The 20457-nt window shown below is 45.2% G+C and overlaps 1 protein-coding gene across 5 annotated transcripts in view; it reads right to left on the reverse strand.

Annotated features, from left to right (window-relative positions):
• Window positions 1-16226, reverse strand: part of MAG (myelin associated glycoprotein) — a 36252-nt gene extending 20026 nt beyond the window's left edge. For 3 of the 5 annotated variants that reach the window (XM_087970951.1, XM_087970949.1, XM_026685287.2), the window contains exon 1: window positions 15798-16217. The gene's annotated coding sequence lies outside the window, so the exon portion shown is untranslated. Of the gene's footprint in view, window positions 1-2452; window positions 2509-15797 lie in introns of those variants that run through there. The other 2 variants (XM_087970950.1, XM_087970947.1) reach the window with 2 other exon arrangements.
• Between the last annotated feature and the right edge of the window lie 4231 nt (window positions 16227-20457).

Raw genomic sequence — 20457 nt, forward strand, 5'->3', positions numbered from 1 at the left:
TTTTTCAAAGATTATGCTTAGAGGTTTGGCTATGGCAGTGGATAGCTTTCTTAAGAAGTAGGCACATATTCCATCCGGTCCAATAGATAGAGATGGTTTTAGGTTGCGTAGTGCTTTTTCAACATTGTCTTCTGTGAAATCGATATGTATTAGATCATTGTTGTTATCTGTGGTACGGCTATATTATCTTGTGTAAAGCCAGCCTACTTGTAGCTTATGCAGAGAACTGTGGTTAAAGAAATACTGGCTCTTGGTGTGATGGGTGAACCCTATCATAGAGAAATGAACAATGTTATCCAAGGTATTTTTGTTGGATGTTTATCCTGTACAGTAATATCGATTTCTTTTTAAGTTTTGCAAAGCCAACTTGGGAGAGATGTTCTCCTGGAAGTTGGAATGTACTGTAATGCTTATATAACAATATTTTTTCTTTAAAAGAAAAATCAAGACATTGTTTTACTTTGTTCGCTCTATTGTGCCACCAGAGGGAAGCAGTACTTCATATATTCTCCATTGCCTGATCGTGCTCTTAGGGCAAGTGTGCAGAGAACTGTGGCAGCTTTGAAATCTGATTTCCATCCTTCAGCCCAACTGTTGGAAGACTCTTTGTGCATCAAGGAGAAATGTTTTCCAGTATGAAAGTAAAAATATTTAAAAAGTCCTGTTTGGGGTGGGGTAGGGAAGAGAAACTGGCTGGGCTCCAGTTTTGCTAACCCATCTGACATACACTCCTAGTGCAACAGCAACCTAAGAATTGATAATCCCAGACTATTGGTCATGGATCCTGGACTGTTGCTAGCAATGCAAGGTAATCCAGATTACCTTGCAAGGTAATCCAGAAGCACAACCAGGAGTACCAACTCTGTCTTTACTATAAGGTTACATTAACAAAATCTTGGAAGACTGAAAGTTTTTTCCCTTCTTTCCTATTACTCTCTGGAAAACTGGGGAGGAGCCCTTCTGAAATGAATAACAGTAACAGACTTAGAAGGGACCTTGGAGGTCTTCTAGTCCAACCCCTAGCTCAAGCAAGAGACCCTATACCAGTGGTGGGATTCAATTTTTTTAATACCGGTTCTGTGGGTGTGGCTTGGCTTGGTGGGCATGACTTGGTGGGTGTGGTAGGGGAAGGATACTGTAAACTCTCCATTCCCTCCCACCCCACTAACCTGCTTTCCAGCTCTGTTTTCCTGTGCAGGGCAACAAAAGGAGACCCAGCCAATCAGCTGGGACTCAATGGGTGGCAGAGAATAGATGGGGGTGGGGCCAGTCAGAGGTGGGATTTGCCGGTTCTCCAAACTACTCAAAATTTCCGCTACCGGTTTTCCAGAACTGGTCAGAACCTGCTGAATAGACCTGGTATTGACCTCTGCCTTTAAGACTGACTTCAACTCCCAGAACCTGAGCTAACATGACTGGAGGAGAATTCTGCCCTATACCATTTCAGACAAGTGGCTGTCCAGTCTCTTCTTTAAAAACTTCCAGTGATGAAGCACCCACAACTTCCAAAGACAAGCCGATCCACTGGTTGATTGTCCTCACTGTTAGGAGGTTTCTTCTTAATTCCAAAGGTTGCTTCTCTCCTTGATTAGTTTCCATCCATTGTTTCTTGTCCTGCCTTCTGGTGCTTTGGAAAATAAGTTGACTGCCTCTTATTTGTGGCAGCCTCTCAAATACTGGAAGACTGCTATCCTGCCACCCCTAGTCCTTCTTTTCAATGCTTCACACATGCCCTTCCTCTTTCTGGAGGCTGAGGTTACCTCTTGAATGGTTTTACAAACTGTGGTTCTCCCTCCTGCCTCCCAAAAAAATTCCCACGTATCATTACAATCCTTGGGAGAAGATTGGCAAACCGCCATATTTCTCTTCCCTCGACTGGCTGATGGAAATTTGCACACCACCCAAGCAGAGGCTGAAATTTCAGGAATATCTTGAATTTGAACACACAGTTCCCGGGGAGGGATCACACCTTGTATTAAACCCCATTTTGCTTATTGAACAGAAATGCGCTGCTTTGGCCCAGCGAGTTACAACGCTCAATCGTTGGGATTCACCAGTCAGACAAACAAGGCCTGGGAGGTAATGATAGGAGCTGAGCTGGAGTTGCCCAGGGAAAGAAGGCTGAGAATATCAGCAATGAACTGTCACTAAGTTGAGAAGTACCGGGATGCCGGTGGGGGAGAGATAAAAAAAAAGTCAAGAACAGAATAACAGAGTTGGAAGGGACCCTGAAGGTCGTCTAGTCCAACCCCTTGCTCAAGCAGGAGACCCTACACCATTCCAGGCAGAGTGGCCGCCCAGCCTCTTTTTAAAAGCCTCCAGTGATGGAGCATCTACAATTTCTGGAAGCAAGACGTTCCACTGGTTAGTTTTCTCACTGTTAGGAAATGTCTCTTTAGTTCTAGGTTGCTTCTCTCCTGGATTAGTTTCCATCCATTGTTTCTTGTCTTACCTTCTTTGGGGCTTTGGAAAAATAGGTTGATGCCCTCTTTTGTGTAGGGCAGCCCCTCCAATATTGGCTCACTGCTGCTGTCACGTCATCCCTAGTCCTTCTTTTCACATTCAAAGATGTTGATGGGAGCTACACTACATCTTTGTGCTCAAAGCGCAACGCCTTTCATGGTACACATCATTAAAAAGGAAGGAGATCTGAGCACAGGGTTGTGGCCTCCAAATAGACATTTTTGGCCCCTCTCCAGCAGAGTATAAAGTGAATATTTTGGCCCCCCTCCTGAAAGTGTGATGACCCAGGGTCAAACACAGTCACAGAAAACAGATGAAGTCCCTTTTATTCCTTCACTTTGCTTCCAAGCTCCGAATGTCCTTGACGGAAGACAAAAAAACTCCCACAAACAGTTACAAGAAGGAGGAAAAAAGCAACACAAACCAGGCAAGATAAGGGCTGGAGGACGTCCACAGATAACACACACTGGGAAGGACGCCAAACTCAGAGAGGAACCATAAACTAGAGATATTTCCACGCTTTGTTTCCAGCGCTTGCCCGTATGCATGTCCGTCCTCTTATTCAGTTGTCACAGCTGCAGCCCATGAAGAGGATCAAGGCCCTTTCCTTCCGAGTAGACCACGTCTCTCCCTTATCCTCTCCTCCCTGCGTGTCCTAGGATGGGGAGGGGATGGGCCTGGGTCCTCCTCTGACTGCCCAGCTGGACTCTGCCATTCCATAACCTCCTCCACAACCTCCGGAGCCACACCTCCACTCCCTGTCGGCTGTTCCTCCTCTCCCTCAGAGTCAGTCTCCACCAGGGACATGACAGAAAGTATAAAGTGAACCACGGAAGAGGAAGCTAGAGAAGTCCACGAATTAACAAAAGGTTCACACGAAGGAGTTGCATTATTTACAGTGGCAAATAATCCGCTGTCTTTCTGCTTGACTTTTAAACATATAATTTTACACAGTTAGAAAGAAGCACCAAGGAAGAAACAATGCTTCTTCCAATACTGGCAGGGTAAGATACGGAGAGTAACTTACCTCGACTTACGGCAATTGGGACTAGAATCTTCACTGAGGAGCAAGGCGGTTGTAAAGTCAGTCATGCCCTGATTTTACGATCTTTTTTTTTTTTTGCCACAGTGAAGTGAATCGCTGAGGTTGTTATGTGAATCATGCAGGCCATTAAGTCAACCCAATTCCCCCATTGACTTTGCTCGTTGGAATTCAATTGGGAAGATTGCAAATGGCAATCATATGACCTTGGGAAGTTGCAACCATTATAAATACAGTATATGCTGGTTGCCAAGCACCCAAGTTTTGACCATGTGACCGTAGAGATGCTATGACAATTGTTAAGTGCAGGGACTGGTACTGTACTAAGCCACTTTTTTCAGAGCCCTTGTAACTTCCGATGGCTGCTAAACGAATGCTTTTAAGTTGAGGACTGTCTGTATATAAACAGGCAGCAAATCACATACTCCCTCGAGAAGTTGGGTATTGAAATGTCTGCAAGCAAACAGCCAAGCCCAGGGAGCTCCAAGAACCTCACAATATTATTTATGTGTTCAATCAATATATTGGGATTTAATAAAGATTCATGACCAGCTAAATGATCTCTAGTGTTGGGAAAGATTGAAAGAAAGAAGAGAATGCTCAGCGGTAAGTCAGTATAGACTCAGATACAGCACTGATGGAAGAGCTGAAGGACCAGATCTTCCTGAAGAAAAATATGTGTGCTTGATAAGAATCAACATCATTTCCGTGGCACACAATCAATTAAAATTTTCAATGCTCTGCACGAAGTCCTTAAAGAATCCAAAATTATGCCCACACAAAGAAATCCCATTGCGGGATTTAATGTTTAGTGCTGAGGGAAACGCATGCTTTCAAATTGTAACAACACTACATTGAAATAATATATTATCCCCACAAGGGTATCTGTATTGCCAGATGGAATAAACAATATCAGATGTGCAAAATCCCTCCAGTTGTGTGTCTCCGGAACCAATGACAAATCGAAATGTCTTTGTAGCTAAGGCAACTGATTATTCACCTCCAACTTCTGTTTCTTTGTCCTCAGATCTCCTGGCAGCTTCCTTTTCTGCCCCATCACAATTATAGTTAAGCATCCTGCAGGGAACATCATGTTTTCATTTTTTAAAATATATATATATAAGGAGCATGTTTCTAGTCCTTATGTTCCAGGAGGAAATAGATTTACAATTTAACACTGATGTCTCTTTAAATCTTAGGAAATGAAATGGCTGCCCTGGTATGATTCACAGATCCTTTCCCTGTGGGCTCAGATTATAATTAATTAGTGATGTTCTTGTACTTGGAAGCGAAATAGATATATTTCCAAGCAAATAAGCAGAAGGCAAGAAGGTGAAGTGTCAACCAATACCTTTTTTTGCAAGAGAAGAATGTCACAAATAGATCACTTGCTAGATAGTTCAAAGATTTATAGGTCAGGCTATTGAAGGTAGCCAATCAGTAAACTCTGAAATCACCAGGATTTCTTTTATGAGTTTTTATGAGCCTCAGTGATGTGCTGAGAAAAAAGGGAAAGATAATCAGAAGACTTATCAAAGAAAATAACGTGGAACCTGGCGTGATCTAAATACTGCTGGTACTCAATTTCCTGCTGAAAAAAAAAATCATTTGGGGAAGAAGGGATGACAAAGAGAAATGGATTTTTTTGTGGATGTTCAGTAACAAATTCAGCTCAGTTCTGACAATCGGAACCAGACTCTAATTGAACTAGGGATTCTTGAAACTTGGTCTATACTTATTTGATTTACTTGGAAAGTCTACAGTGTAAAGTTTTTTTAAAAAAAATTATACATTTTTGGTTAACATATATAAGTGCTTAATAAGCCATGTATTCTTTGAGTCAATTTACAAATATACAGTATTGTGATAACAGTAATAGCATTCTTTCCTTATATATAATGATACTCTTCCAATTTCTAATTTCTACCTTTCTTATCTAATCAATGGTAAAACAATTCCCAAGTTAAAAAGTATTCTGTGTCTTCTTTGTCCTTTATCTTTAATGTTAACCTATCCATTTCTGCACAGTCTAATATTTTTCTGATTATATTTTCCTCTGCAAGGGTTTCCTCATTTTTTCCAATGCTGTACAATTCTCACTGCTGTCAAGACATGTAATATTAAATATACCTTCCCTTTGTCATATTTTTCTGGCAGCATACCTAACAAAAACATTTTTGGTTTTAGGTCTATATATTGTTTTATCATTTTCTCTAGCCAAGTATGTATTTTCGTCCAAATTTTTGGATGAAAATACAATGTAAAAGCTTGATCTCCTCATCTTTAGACTATTCTGGGGCATGCTTATCTGAACTTCGGAGCAGAAACACAGCTTCCAGGGGCAACCATACACCGGCACTATTTTGTTAGAGTCCCACTCTAACAAAATTTTATTTGGCAGGCTGATTTGACAGCTCCTGGTTCTTCCTCTGATAAGAAAGGGCACTGGCTTAGAGCAGAACAGCTGCTTTGTCTCCAAAGCACATGGACTCCATTTTTTCCCACCTCCAGTTGAGACTCTAAAATCTCTCCAGGAGCTTCTGCAAAGCAGGTTAATTGTAGTCATTGAGTAGACTTAGGAAGTACGTAGTGGGGCGGAAAAATGCCTCCAGGCTAAAGGGAATGTAAATGGGGGGAAACAGATGCACTCAAGAGCAGATTTGGCATTTTTCGTTCTTCCTGTCTTGATTTGGACTCCTTAAAGAAGATGGGAAATGCGCAGCCAAGACTGAGAAAGCCAGGCCTGCTGATCATAGCAGTAGGACTTAGACTTATATACAGCTTCACAGGGCTTTACAGCCCTCTCTAAGCAGTTTACAGAGTTGCCCCCAACAATCTGGGTACTCAATGAGGGAAGGCTGAGTCAACCTTGAGCCGGTGGGGATCAAACTCCTGGCAGGGAGCTGAATTAGCCTACAATACAGAAGCGTTCTTTTTTTATTTTTATTTGTAGCATTACATTAATTTTGCTTCAAGGAACAAAACAAGTTCACAATTATTTATGTAATACTTTTTTTTAAATGCATGGGATAAGGCTTTAATAAAGTTAATTCTCTTAAACCTGAGAATTGAGGAAAATGAGATTTATTTATTTTTATTTTATAAAATGTTTTTGTAGTCCCTGGGAATGTTAGCAAATGAAAGAAACACATAGGACACAATAGTGCCAATGTTTTTTTCTATATGCCTTACAATATATAGTCCCTTAATACACTATGGCTACCATGGCTCATGGTTCAAGAGCAGTTTTGGTGCATCGACTAGGGTACAGCTGGGTCACTTTCAATTCTAGCTCTAAGGCTTTCGTATCCTGATGGGTAGACCTTTCCTTCAAAATGGGGGCAGACTGTTCTGGCTGCATTTTGGTCTCCTGTTCCCCTTCCCCACTACTCCGCCCTCCCGGGTTCCAGCTGCTTGCCCTAAACCTACCGCTGTGCCCCCCTTCTCTGATCACCCGCAAGGCCCCATATGATCTTCAGCCCCAGGGAACATATTCCCAAAGGGGGCCAGCAGCAAAAGGAAGAGCTGCTTAGGGAAGAACAAACAGACACACATTGTTGTTTGCCTGCCAGTAACACCCGCTTGCCAGTGTCTTTCACAGCCTCGGGCACAAGGGGTGCTTTGATCCTGGTGGGGTGGGGCCCTTAACAAAAGGCAACCTGTGTGGGTCTCTCAATGCCCCTCTTGTCCCAGGCCTCTTCCCTTTCTCCCTGCCAGCAGCCCCCATCTCTGCAAAATCCACTTGATTTCACCTCCACCCAGCTTCAGGATCAAGGGCCCACCGCTTTCCAAGGATGCACAGTGGCCTGGGATAGAAAACCCACTATTTCAGAAGAGTTCCTGAGCAATCTCCTCCCTTGAAGACAAACTCTGGGTAGCTTACCTTCTGTTGAGCCTCCCTCCTCTGTCCCAGCAGCTCCGATGCAGTGACACTTAATAAGAGACACTGAGACTGCTGTAACACATAATCCAGGGGAGTGGAGGGCTAATGATCACTAAAGAGTTGGCTCTTCGCACCAGGGATCTAATAAGTTAATACAACTTTATAATGTTTTGATAAGACCACACTTGGAATACTGCATCCAGCTTTGGTCACCACAATGTAAAAAAAAAAAAGAGGTTGAGACTCTGGAAAGAGTGCAGAGAAGAGCAACAAAGATGATTAGGGGACCGAAGGCTAAAACAGATGAAGAACCATTGCAGGAATTGGATATGTCTAGTTTGGGTGTCAACAACCCACGGCTCTGGAGCTACATGTGGCTCTTTGGGCCCTCTGCAGTGGCTCCCTATTGGGTGATCCCATCACTGGTGGGCCCCGCCCCTCACCCTCCCTTCCCATTCACTCCTCGCCTGGCCTGAGAAGTTAAACACAAAAAACCAAAATGAGAGAGAGAGAGAGAGAGAGAGAGAGAGAGAGAGAGAGACCCATTTCCCACAGAAAACACCGGGAGCCATAAAACCTGGGTAAGTGTGGCGGGGTATGTGTGTGTCATGTGACTGGGTGGGAGTGTTGTTGGGTTGGCCACACCCACCCAGGTTTTTAGGCTCCCGGTGTTTTGTTTTCTGTGGGAAACGGGTCCAAATGGCTCTTTGAGTGTTTAAGGTTGCAGACCCCTAGTCTAGTTTAATGAAAAGGACGAGGAGTGATATGATAGCAGTGTTCCAATATCTAAGGGGTTGCCACAAAGATGAGGGAGTCAAGCTATTTTCCAAAGCACCTGAGGGTAGGACAAGAAGCAACGGATGGGAACTAATCCAGGAGAGAAGCAACCTAGAATTAAGGAGAAATTGCCTGACAGCTAGAACAATTAACCAGTGGAACTGCTTGCCTCCAGAAATTGTAAATGCTCCAACACTGGAAGTTTTTGAGAAGAAATTGGACAATCATTTGTCTGAAATGGTATAGGGTTTCCTGCCTAAGCAGGGGGTTGGACTAGAAGACCTCCAAGGTCCCTTCCAACTCTGTTATTCTGTTAAGGCAAATTAGCCACCTCTGAAAACTGAGGTCACTCCATGGGATTAAAAAGTCAAGATGGCAGCCGCAAGATGTGAATGAATGTCAGGCTAGAGTTGCCACTATGTCCCTTTTTTACATCTTTGTATGAGCTCAAATAAAAAAAGGGTTGACGCTTTGGTTGCATCATTATGGCCGCCATCTTGACTTTTTCAACCTCTTTCTCTCTATACAGGATGCTGCCTTCTTACTCCCCTTGGTAGAATCCTGGAGCTGGATTTGAGAGTTGCCACTTTAATTTCTGACAATGGTATCAATTCGGGCAATTCCAGCAACGAGAAATTTTGTTCGCCTTCAACAAGGTATCTCACAGCAGCTTAGCATGCTCCATCCCTCACCAGGGTGTGCAGATCTCTGTGGTCTGTTTACAGTTCAAAGAACACCCAAATCCAGAAAATGGGGTAAATGCCATAAACTGTGGTTAAAAACTGTGGATAAATATGTTGCAGGCTCACAGCTGGAGAGAACAGCTTGTTTTCTCCATTCCCTCCAGGTAAACATCTGTAACTCTATAGAAGTAGGAAATCGTTTTGGTTGAGGATGTCCTCAAATAAAGAACCAATTCTGTCTGGGTTTGTGTAATTTGTGTGCAATTGCTACTCATCCAGAATTAAAGCTAAGTTTGTTTCCTTGTACATGTTGTTAACCAGAAAGTCATAACTCCACAAACAGGGCACCTTCCAGGATTTCTAGTTACTCCTGATGCAATAGATATGTTTTCTTATCAGCTTGGCTTGAACATACAGGCAATTTCTGCCCTGCTGTGCCCACCTCCCTAAGCCTAATAAAGCTGCCAATTTTCCTCAGCCCAGCACCATTCATTTCCTGGCCTTGTGCACATGCCAGGAGGCTGAAGCTCGCTTGGCAAGGCGGTTGGGCTGTGGGTGTCCGTTCTTTTAACTCCTGCTCTTTCAAAGCTCTGCAGATTTTGCCCAGGTTACCTACACAGCAAGGTCTTTATAACAACGGTGTCAACGAGACTGGCACGGAGCTGAAGACCAATCAGGGCTATGCCCGTTCGGGAAGGGGTGCAGAATAAAGAACCAGAGGTTTGTTATTTGTCAAAGATCCCTGCTTTTTTATGGTGATTCTTATCAAGTCAGTTTTTGACTCCTTTCTAAGACTGAGGGGATATAATAACACTCAGCTGACTTTGTACCGAAGACAGGACTGGAATTCCTGGTCTCATGGTTCCTAGCTTGATGCCTTAGCCACTACAACCAACTGGATCTCTCTCTTTTTAAGTTTTAATTGTTTTTATTTTGTTCTTTATTATCTCATTTTAGCCTGGGCTGTCTGTTTAATTTAACGCTTTTAGCTGTTTTTAGCTTTCTCCCCCCCTACCCCCACCTCCAACCCCAGTTTTGTATGTTGCCCAGAATCCATTGTAGCTGAGTGGCTAATACATTTAAATAAATAAAATAAAAATAAAACAAAAAAGGAGGATTGAGAGAAGTTGGGAAAGCAGGCAGAATAAAAAATTGCATTTTGGTCCAATGGTTAAAGATGCTGAATTAAAAGCTAAGATCTTAAGTTCCAATCCCATTTAGGCCTGGAAGCTGATTGGGTGGTTTTTGAGCCAATCAATCTCTTATCTCAATCCTAGGGGCAAGATCATTGGCAGGTCACTTCTGAAAACTTGGCAGGAAAACTGGAGGGAGTAGCCAGGGATCATGGTTGACTTCATGAATGGAACAAACAAAATGCAACTTCTAAGCAGATCTAAGATAAAGAGGGACTTACTGTCTGAAAAAAACAGGCAAGAAAATAATTTTAGACATTTTTTCCACAATTGGTCTGTGTCTATGGTTATTTTCACTGAAAACATGCCACAGCCTGTTCATGGAAGTGCTTTCTTTTTTTCTGTTGACATTTTCACCTAAACCTTTGACCCTGAAGATGGATAATAGATGTTTTTCTTCAATCTGCTTCCATTGCTCTTGTCCCACTGGATTACTTTAGGACAGTTCGAAATCATTTAGGACAGTGCTAAATCATTATTAAAAGCACAGCTTGAAAAGCACAAAGGATGGGTGTTTTTGCTGGTATGAAGCACATGCCCAGGTCAGTTCTTAGATGTGAGAGACTAACCTCTGCAGTGCACAAACCACGTTGAATTTCATAAGCTTGCTAACGTTTTAGCTGCCTTTACAACAGACGTAACAAAATCTTGCAAATCGTGTTATAAAAAATCACCATGCTAAGACCCCAAGGTGCTTTTTCAAGAGGCAACTGGACCTTCTTGTTTTTTTCTTTTGAAGACATTTAGCTTCTTATCCAAGAAGCTTCTTCAGCTGTGACAGGATAGTGGGGAATGAAAGAATTTATATTCCTTGCAGACAGCTGGTCGGTTGCAATCTTTTAGGATGCAGAAAATCCAGTCACCTCTTGAAAAAGCACCTTTGGGACAATTTCTAAAATGACCTGGATGACTGAGAATCTCTACAATACTAAGACATGTTTTAAAAACAAAAAGATGTGAGGGAAAGGCTTTAACCCAATATTTCTCAAACTTGGCTCCTTTAAGACGTGTGGAGATCGGCTCCCAGAATTCCCCAGCCAGCATGCATTGACTGGGGAATTCTGGGAGTTGAAGTCCAATGGATCTTAAAGTTTGGGAAATACTGCTTTAAGAGAAGCTGCTGCCCTTGAGTGTGTTTGAGTGTTCCTCTCTCAACCCATCCTTACAGGGCTATTGTGGTATGAGTAAGACGAAGCAAGGAAAAGGCACAATATGTGTTCAAGGAAATAAATACAATTATTTTCTACCTTTGTTACGCTAAATCAGATTGCTTTTTAGCTATAGCTTGTTAATGAAAGGTAGATTGGCAGCATTCACACAATACATTAAGGCATAAGCTGAGATTTATAAACCCTAACAGTTGAATCTGACCATGTGCTAAATCCGAACTAAGCAAATATCATCTGGGTTAGCAGAATGTACAAATCCAGTCTCCACATCTCACCTGAAAGCATGGAAAAGAGACCAATGCCTGAAGAAGAAAAAAATGACACAGGCTGGTTGAGTGAAGTGGTTTTCCTCATCTGATTCCCACATGAGTTAACTGGATTTAAAGTACTATAAGTCAGGGGTCGCCAACCTTTTGGACCTCAGGGACCACCAAACTCATAATTTTAAACCCCGTGGACCAGAGACCCTAGGAAAATCCCCCCAAAAAGTCTGCAGGAAAATTACCCACCCCGTTTTCCTACCGATCAATCATTCTTTATTTAGGATCACAGGATACCGCCTCCAGCTCCATTCTCGGGAGGGGGAGAGAGACTTTAGGCTTCATGCAAGGAAAGCAGCAGAAGCAGCAGAAATCTTTCTTTATCTCCCTCAAACTCTGCCAGTAATGAATCTTTGCCGGCACAGCCTCTTGGAGCAGGAGGCCTTGCAGGGTCCCAAAGACTCGTTTCTGGCAGAGTTTGGGGGAGACAAAGAAAGGCTTGCTGTGTGCAGCCAAAAGCAGAAGAAGAAAGAAGTGGAAAGAAGCAGCCCAGTGCCCAGGCGAGGCACGTGGGGCAAGTGGGGCAAGTTCCCCCACTCCACCCTTCCCGCCCCCCTCACTACCTTGTGTTGTTCGCAATGCAAGGGACGCAAGCCTTGTGTTCCCACAGGCCATGTGGGCGGCGCAGCCTTGTATTCCCGTGCAGCCTGGATTAATTGCTTTGGGGGTGCTTTGGGAGTGACATTTCTCTGCAGACCAGCAAATTTTTCTCACGGACCACCGGTGGTCCCCGGCCCACTGATTGGCGATCACTGCTATAATTGATATGAATAGAGTCACTGCAACTGGAATGGGCAAACAGTAGATGGCAGCAAACAGTCAAGGGCTTCAGAATCTCTTTTGCTGCCATCTGCTGGTTTACCCAGATATGACAAAATCTAAATATGGCTCACATAATTCTGTTCTCCAGCACTGTTCTGTGCTTTCCCACTCCATCTGCTGCCAAGGCAGCTGTCTCATTTTCCTTAATTATAGAGCTGGCCCAGAGCTCTTGCTTGTCAATCTCACATAAAATTATTCTCTTAAAGTATCCTCCATTCAGCATGCTATACCCATTTATCCAAAACCCTTATGAATTCAACAGACTGTCTTCTGAACAGACCAGCACAGAATGGCATGATTAATGACAATGACTAAAAACCAGTTCAGGAAACCTGAGTCCCCCCAGTTCCTACATCAACCAGATGAAATATTTCAGCTACTTTTAATTCTAGATTTCCATTTTAAGACCAGTCATTTGTCCAGAGTTGAAATAATTATTGTCAGATTTTTAAAAAGTCATGCAGTAAATACTTTAGAAATATCCTATGCATTAATCATAGCTGAACTCCTGAGTGCATTAATTAGGGCATGTTATCTTGAACAAAATAGAGCTTATTTCTGAGTAGATGCAGACTGGCTTGTACTATGATCTAGCATTTCTTTTCAAGGTTCTTATCTCCACGCTTAAGTCAAGCCCATTTAGCTGTCTCCACCCTACTTTCTGCCTGTCCATCTGCTCCTGTCCCACCATCAATATAAAGGTGATGAAAAGATGGCTTATATCTTTAAGGTGGGATGCCCATAGCCAAACAAAACTGCTAGCCCTGAGGAAATGCAAGAGATATGGGTGATTCTTGAAAGAACAATTCACTGAAAACATTTATAGAAAAACCTCTGAGGGCTCAGCCATTCCTGTAATCTTTTCCAACCTCCTGTTCATCCATCAGGATGGACTACAATGCCCGTCACTCTTCCCAGGAGCTGTGGATAATGCCTGTTTCTAGCCCAACATGCCAGGCAACACTAACACAGGGAAGGCTGCTTCAATCTTTGTTCCCAGGACATAAGGAAACAGACTTAAAGGCGTTTCAGATTATTTCCCCACGATTTCACTTGCTATGCCTGTTGAAGTCTTGGGTAAAGGTATTTTCTCAGCGCCTGTTTCTCTGGTCCTTTTCATTAGAGCAGTGTTTCTCAACCTTAGCAACTTTAAGATGTGCGTGGACGTCAGCTCCTAGAATTCTCCAGCCAGCAGGGATTGTTTGTTTGCAAAGTAAATATGGATTTATTTATTTTTGTTGGCAAAGTAAATATTGCTGCTATAGAGCTCAAGTCCACCTTTCACGTATAGTGTACGGACAAGGCAGAGATAAGGGACCAGCTCAAGCAACGTTGCTATCTCAGAATCAGCATAGAGCTGGAAGGGACCTTGGAGGTCTTCTAGTCCATCCCTCTGCTCAAGCAGGAGATCTCAAATAAGAAGTGGCCCCTTGCTCTTCCCTCTCTCCCTCTGGGGACTTTTTCCAGCTATATCCTCTTCTCCCAGATCCCTCCAAAGGAACGGGCAATTCTGTTTGTGCCATCAGCTGGCCCGAAGCAAGGGAATCTGGAGCTGCCTTTTGACGGGAATCCGTACTTCAGATCCTAGGGTCTCAAAGGCAGCGAGGGACTCAGGCTAAGTCTCGAAGGAAAGGGAAGGCCTCTGCATCCCCCCCTTCCCCAAATTTTCCAATTGCTCCAAGGCCCCCTGGGGAATGGCAATCGCAAAGGGATGATTTCTGCTGGCAAAGAGGTTAAGCTGACTCAAGGTCTCAGCAGCCCCGTTCTCTGGAACCTGATGGGACCCAATCACGGATAAGATTCCTCCATAACCTGGCCAACTGCTTCCGAATTGGATGCTTTAGTTTGCAGAAAACTGCCAAAGCTAGAGACAGCTTTCAGTTGGAAGGAGAAAACAAGTGAGAGAGAGGGGGGGAGAGGGGGGAAAGAGAGGGGAAAAAAGAGAGGCATAGGGAGAGGGAGAAAGGGGGGAGAGAGAGGGGAGAGGAAGGGGGAAGAGGGAGAGAGAGGGAAAGAGGGAGAGAGGGGGAAAGGGGGGAGAGGGGAGAGAGACAGAGGGAAAGGAGGGTAGGGAGAGGCAGAGAGAGAGGGAGAGAGGGGAGAGTGAGTGGGAGAGAGAGGGAGAGAGAGAGGGGAGAGAGAGAAAGGGGGAGAGAGAGGGAGAAGAGAGAGAGAGGGAAAGAGAGGGGAGGGGGGAAAGGGGGAGAGACGGGGAGAGAGACAGAGGGAAAGGAGGGTAGGGAGAGGCAGAGAGGGGAGAGAGAGGGGGAGAGGGAGAGGAGAGAGAGAGAGAGAGAGAGAGGAGAGAGAGAGGAGAGAGAGAAGGGGAGAGAGGGAGAGAGAGAGGAGAGAGAGAGGGAGAGAGAGAGGGGGAGGGGGGAAAGGGGGAGAGAGGAGGGAGAGAGAGAGGGGAAAGGAGGGGAGGGAGAGGCAGAGAGGGGGAGAGAGAGGGAGAGAGGGGGAGAGGGGGAGAGGGAGTGGGAGAGGGGGAGAGAGGGAGAGGGAGAAAGGGGGGAGAGAGGGGAGAGAGAGGGGAGAGGGAGAGAGAGAGGAGAGAGAGAGAGGGAGAGGGGAGAGAAGGAGAGAGAGGGAGAGAAAGGGGAGAGAGGAGAGAGAGAGAGAGGGGAGAGGGAGAGAGGGAGAGGGAGAAGGGAGAGGGAGAGAGGGGAGAGAGGGGGAGGGGAGAGGGAGAGAGGGAGAGGGGGAGAGAGGGAGAGGGGAGAGGGAGGGGGAGAGGGAGGGAGAGAGGAGGGAGAGGGGGAGGAGAGAGGGAGAGAGAGGGAGAGAGAGAGAGGGAGAGAGAGGGAGAGAGGGAGAGAGGGAGAGAGGGAGAGAGGGGGAGAGAGAGAGAAGGGGAGAGGAGGGAGAGAGGGGAGAGAGGGGGAGAGAGAGAGGGAGAGGGAGAGAGAAGGGGGAGAGGGAGAGAGAGGGGGAGAGGGAGAGGGGGGGAGAGGGAGGAGGGAGAGAGGGAGAGAGGGAGAGAGGGAGAGGGGGAGAGAGGGAGAGAGAGGGAGAGAGAGAGAGGGAGAGAGAGGGGGAGGAGAGAGAGGGAGAGAGAGAGAGAGGGGGGAGGGGGAGAGAGAGGAGAGAGAGGGAGAGAGAGGGGAGAGAGGGAGAGGGAGAGAGGGGGAGAGGAGAGAGGGAGAGAGGAGAGGAGAGAGGAGAGAGAGGAGAGAGAGAGAGAGGAGAGAGGGGAGAGAGAGGGGAGAGGGGGAGAGGGAGAGAGGGAGAGAGGGGGAGAGGGGGGAGAGGGAGAGAGAGAGAGAGAGGAGAGAGAGAGAGGCGAGAGGGGAGCGAGAGGGAGATGGGGGGAGCATTTAGAATAAATTAGGCAGCCTTTTTGTCATTGATAAACAGGTTGGGATGAAGCTAGGGACAAACTCTTGCGCTGGAAGTACAAGAGGAACCCTCTGGATGCATCCATACCACTTTTGACCCGCCTTACCTTTCAACCTTCTACGGCTGTCCTTGCCCATTCATGCCTTCCACTCTGAATTCCCCAGGCCGGGTGGGTGGGTAGGGTGGGTGGGGAGAGGAGATCTGGAATGGCAAGAGCCACGTCTGAATGCCTTGCAGGTAGGAGAGCCCGAGGTTGCCGTCCAGGGGAGCCACCACCGGAAACAAAGCCCAACTGCAAGGAGCTTCTTAGGGAGACTGAAGACTCGGCCTCGAGGGAGGAGGCAGCCTTGAACGATGTCCAAGTCTAGCCCGTGACCTTAGTTTGCAGTCCTTGTCAGTTCTGTCCTCCTGGGATTAAATCCTGGTTTCCCCAAAACGGGGTAAGTGAGAGCATCCACACTTAGTATCTGGGCAAAGCTGGCAGCATCTTCCCAGGAGCCACGAGTATTGGTGGGTGCCCAATTATGTTAGCTCTGCATTTCAGCAAGCAGAGCCCACACACAAATTCCACTGGCTGTGTGCTTGGTGTGTGTGTGTGGGGGGGGGGAAAGAGTGAAGACAGGCTGCTGCAGGAGTGGGGGGAATGTTTGGCTTAGTACATTGGTTGCCTCTCTCGCAGCACATCTCGCTCTTGTGGGTGGTTACGTTTGAAGCTGGCCCTGGTGCTCCCGAAAAGGAGCAGATTATTCTTTTCCCTCCTCACCGGCTCTCTTGGACTGTACCATTATCCGCAGCCCTCGGTTAAATAAGGGTTCGCTGGGAACAGACTGCTTGTCTGACACCGACGACACCGTTAGCAGGCGAGCCTTAATTTCCAATCTCGGTTCTGCGAGAGAGGGACAGCCGCGGATGGAGAGGCGAAGGGAGCATCAGCTCTTTTGTCTGTCAAGGCCAGCGCTCCCTGACCAAGCCTTGCATCTTCCCATCACCTGGCTAGTAGTACCTGACTAGTCCTCATCTCCTGGAGCACCGAGGCATGCAGTGCGGTTGCTCTCTGGTGCCCCAAAGAAAGATACAGGGAGTGAGGACACAGTCTTAGCATCATCATTTACCGCTTTTATTCATTCACCTTAGCTGTGCCACCAAATGCTGTACTGATTCCTGCGGGTCAGTCATGTTGTTTTTGTTTTGCAGGTGGGGTTAGGAGCTGGCTGTTTTAAACGCCACTTTGTGTTTAAGAGGAAAATTGCTCCATTCCATTTGCCTAGCCACAAGGCATTGCATCCAGGTGATTGGACAGCATGCCACCCAAACAAAGGAGAGGGCTGGCTGGGAAGAGACAGAGATGCTCTATTCCTCCTATGCATGGTAGAGGAATCGGGTTTTCAGAACTCGCTAGGATTTTCTCCCCTTTGTAGAGTTTATCTCCTCTGCTTAGCTATTATACTGAACACTTGGGATTTTATGCATAGAAGTATGGACTTCATAAGCAACTGTATTTAAACCCAGAGGCAGAGGAATAAGGAGGGCACTGCACTAAACTGTTGCAGTGCAACCTTGATGTATATGTCTGGCTGATGGTGTGAATGTGCTATGTCCTATTCAAGTCCTGGTCACTGGTATAATGCAGGGATGATATTTGTTTATCACATGGAACACAGATGATGCTCTTGAAATTGTTTTCCACAGGCTCTGTGTGTATTTGTTGGTGTGTGTGTGTGTGTGTGTGTGTGTGTGTGTGTGTGTGTGTGCATGCGTGCGCCTTCCCACTATAGTGGGAAGAGGGAGAATGTTTGAAGAATGTGCTTTGGGTATGTTAGGAATTCCTCAAGGCTATGCTAGGATAAATGAAGGCACTGTATATCAGACCAACACAATGCAGTTCCTTTTTAATGGCCTGAAAATCTTGGTGTCCTCTAGCTGGGGAATTCTGGGAATTGAAGTCCACATCTCTTAAAGTGGCCAAGGGTGAGAAACACTGCTCCACAGGTTTTAGCAACCTGCTATGTTTTTGAGGAATATTATTTTACGATTTTGTTTTGTTTGTTCAATTGAATTTATAAGGGGCCCAGCTCCATAGAGCAGATAATCAGAGTTGGAAGGGACCTTGTAGGTCATCTAGTCCAACCCCCTGCCCAAGCGGGAGACCCTGGCCTACACCATTTCTGGCAAATAGCAGTCCAATCTCTTCTTGAAGGTCTCAAGTGATGAAGCTCCCACTACTTCCGAGGGCAACTTCTGTTCCATTGGTTGATTGTTCTCACTGTTTTCCAGGTTGAATCTCTCCTTGTTCGGTTTCCATCCATTATTCTTCCACCAAGTAATCCTTCCTAGATAGGTTGGACTGCAGCTCCCAGATTGCTTTGGGTCAGGATGACTGGGAAAGTTGAAGACTGAAATCTAGCAGGCCCAAGGAAAGGAAAGGCTGGCTCTTACAAGATAGGAAGGGACATAGAACATCAGAGTTGGAAGGAACCCTGGATGTCTTCTAGTCCAACTGCCTTCTCAGGCAGAAGATCCTACACCTTTCAGACAATTGCTATCCAGTCTCTTCTTAGAATCCTCCTGCAGCACACAAGGCAAACTGTTCCATTGGTTGGTTATTCTCACTGTCAGGAAATTTCTTCCTTAGTTCTAGGTTGCTTCTCTCCTTGGTTAGTTTCCACCCATTGTTTCTTGTCTTGTCTTCTGGTGCTTTGGGAAGCCAAGCCACGCCCACCAAGCCATGCCCACAGAACTAGTAGTAAAAAAATTAAATTGAATCCCACCACTGCCCCTAGTCCTTATTTTAATAGTCTACACATACCCAATTCCTGCAACCGTTTTTCATATGTTTCTGGAAATTGTTGCATAACAATTTCTATACCTTGTTCGTCTGTTTGATTCAGGGTTTATCAGGTGTGCTGGTAGCTCAAGGTTTTATAGTCAACTAGTTGGGTTCACTAGGAAAATGGACTCTTACAGTTAGCCAAGAATTGTGGCATTCTGGATCAGTGTTTCTCAACCTTATTGTCTTGAAGACAATATATGTATATGTATGTATGCATTTGCATATGTATATGTATATGTATATGTATATGTATGTGTATATGCCTTCCAAGGCAAGATCTGCTGGCAAGGGGAATTCTGGGAGTTGAAGGTCACACATCTTCAAGCTGCCAAGGTTGAGAAACACTGTTCTCGATAATCCCTATTGCATGGCTATTTCTCAGTGTCTGGACTACTACATGTTGGCTGGGGAATTCTGGGAGTTGAAATGCACATAATTTAAAGCTGCTAAGGTTGAGAAACATGGCCTCAGGTTTAACCGATTAGCAGAATTGGAAGGGACCTTGTAGGTCATCTAGTCTAAGACTGAACTGCCATTTGTCGGGGATGGTGTAGGGCAGGGGTTCCCAAACTTGGCAACTTTAAGACTTGTGGACTTCAATACCCAGAATTCCTGGAGAATTCTGGGAGTTGAAGTCCACAAGTCTTAAAGTTGCCAAGTTTGGAGATTCCTGGTGTAGGGTCTCCTGCTTGGGCAGGGGGTTGGACTATATGACCTACAAGGTCCCTTCCTACTCTGTTAATCTGTAAAGACAGAGCATTCTTGGAGGTCCCCAACTGTGCTCAACCTCTTTGATTCTTCCTAGATAGCTATGTTAGGAGAAATGGGTGTGTTTTTCATTCAAAAGGCTTTTGTGCTGAACTCTGAGTCACTGGCATGAATCTTGACTTTCGTTTCAACCCCCTGCTGCCTGCAGTTTCTACAGCTATTCTGGCACAAGGAAGTCAGGATTCGTTCCTAATTATTACTGTGAATTTACATGAATCTGCACAGCATATGGGGAGCTGCTTTGACTTCCTCTGAGCATAGCTCCCTTATGGCCGGACTCAGGCGCCATGCACATTGCCATGACAAGCCTCTCCGTGTCAATTTCACACTTGAGTAAACAACCCCATACTCAGCCCTAATTCTCTGCAATGCTCACCGAAGTTTGCAAGGAGGTAGGGAGAGATCTGGGGGGAAATCAGCAAAATTACATACCCATATAAGAAAAAAAATGTGGTAGTTTCAGGAGGACAAGTTTGCTAAAAGAGCATTGAAGATGGAGAGCTTGGTCTCCATGATATAAAAAAAAGGAAGTTGAGACTCGCAAGAGTGCAGAGAAGAGCAACGAAGATGATGAAGGGACAGGAGGCAACATATGAAGAATGTTTATGGAGACTCTCCGTCATCCACGTCCTGGTTGTCCCAAAGGTGCTTTTTCCAAGAGGCAACTGGACTTTCTTTGTTTTTCTTTGAAGACGTTTCGCTTCTCATCCAAGAAGTGAGAGCCGAAGAAACTTCTTGGATGAGAAATGAAGTGTCTTCAAAGAAAAACAAGAAAGTCCAGTTGCCTCTTGGAAAAAGCACCTTTGGGATAGGAAGAATGGTTGCAGAATTGGCTATGTCTACTTTAATGAAAAGAAGAACTAGGGGTGACATGATAGCAGTGTTCAATATGCAAGAATTGAGTATGTCTAATTTAATGAAGAGAAGAACTAGGGGTGAGATGATAGCAGTGTTCCAATATGTAAGAATTGGGTATGTCTACTTTAATGAAGAGAAGAACTAGGGGTGACATGATAGCAGTGTTCCAATATGTAAGAATTGGGTATGTCTACTTTAATGAAGAGAAGAACTAGGGGTGAGATGATAGCAGTGTTCCAATATGTAAGAATTTGGTATGTCTACTTTAATGAAGAGAAGAACTAGGGGTGAGATGATAGCAGTGTTCCAA

This window comes from Notechis scutatus, chromosome 8 (genome assembly GCF_049901735.1).
Source record: "Notechis scutatus isolate UNSWTSFEM ecotype Mainland chromosome 8, rNotScu1.2, whole genome shotgun sequence".
NCBI classification, from domain to species: Eukaryota; Metazoa; Chordata; class Lepidosauria; order Squamata; family Elapidae; genus Notechis; species Notechis scutatus.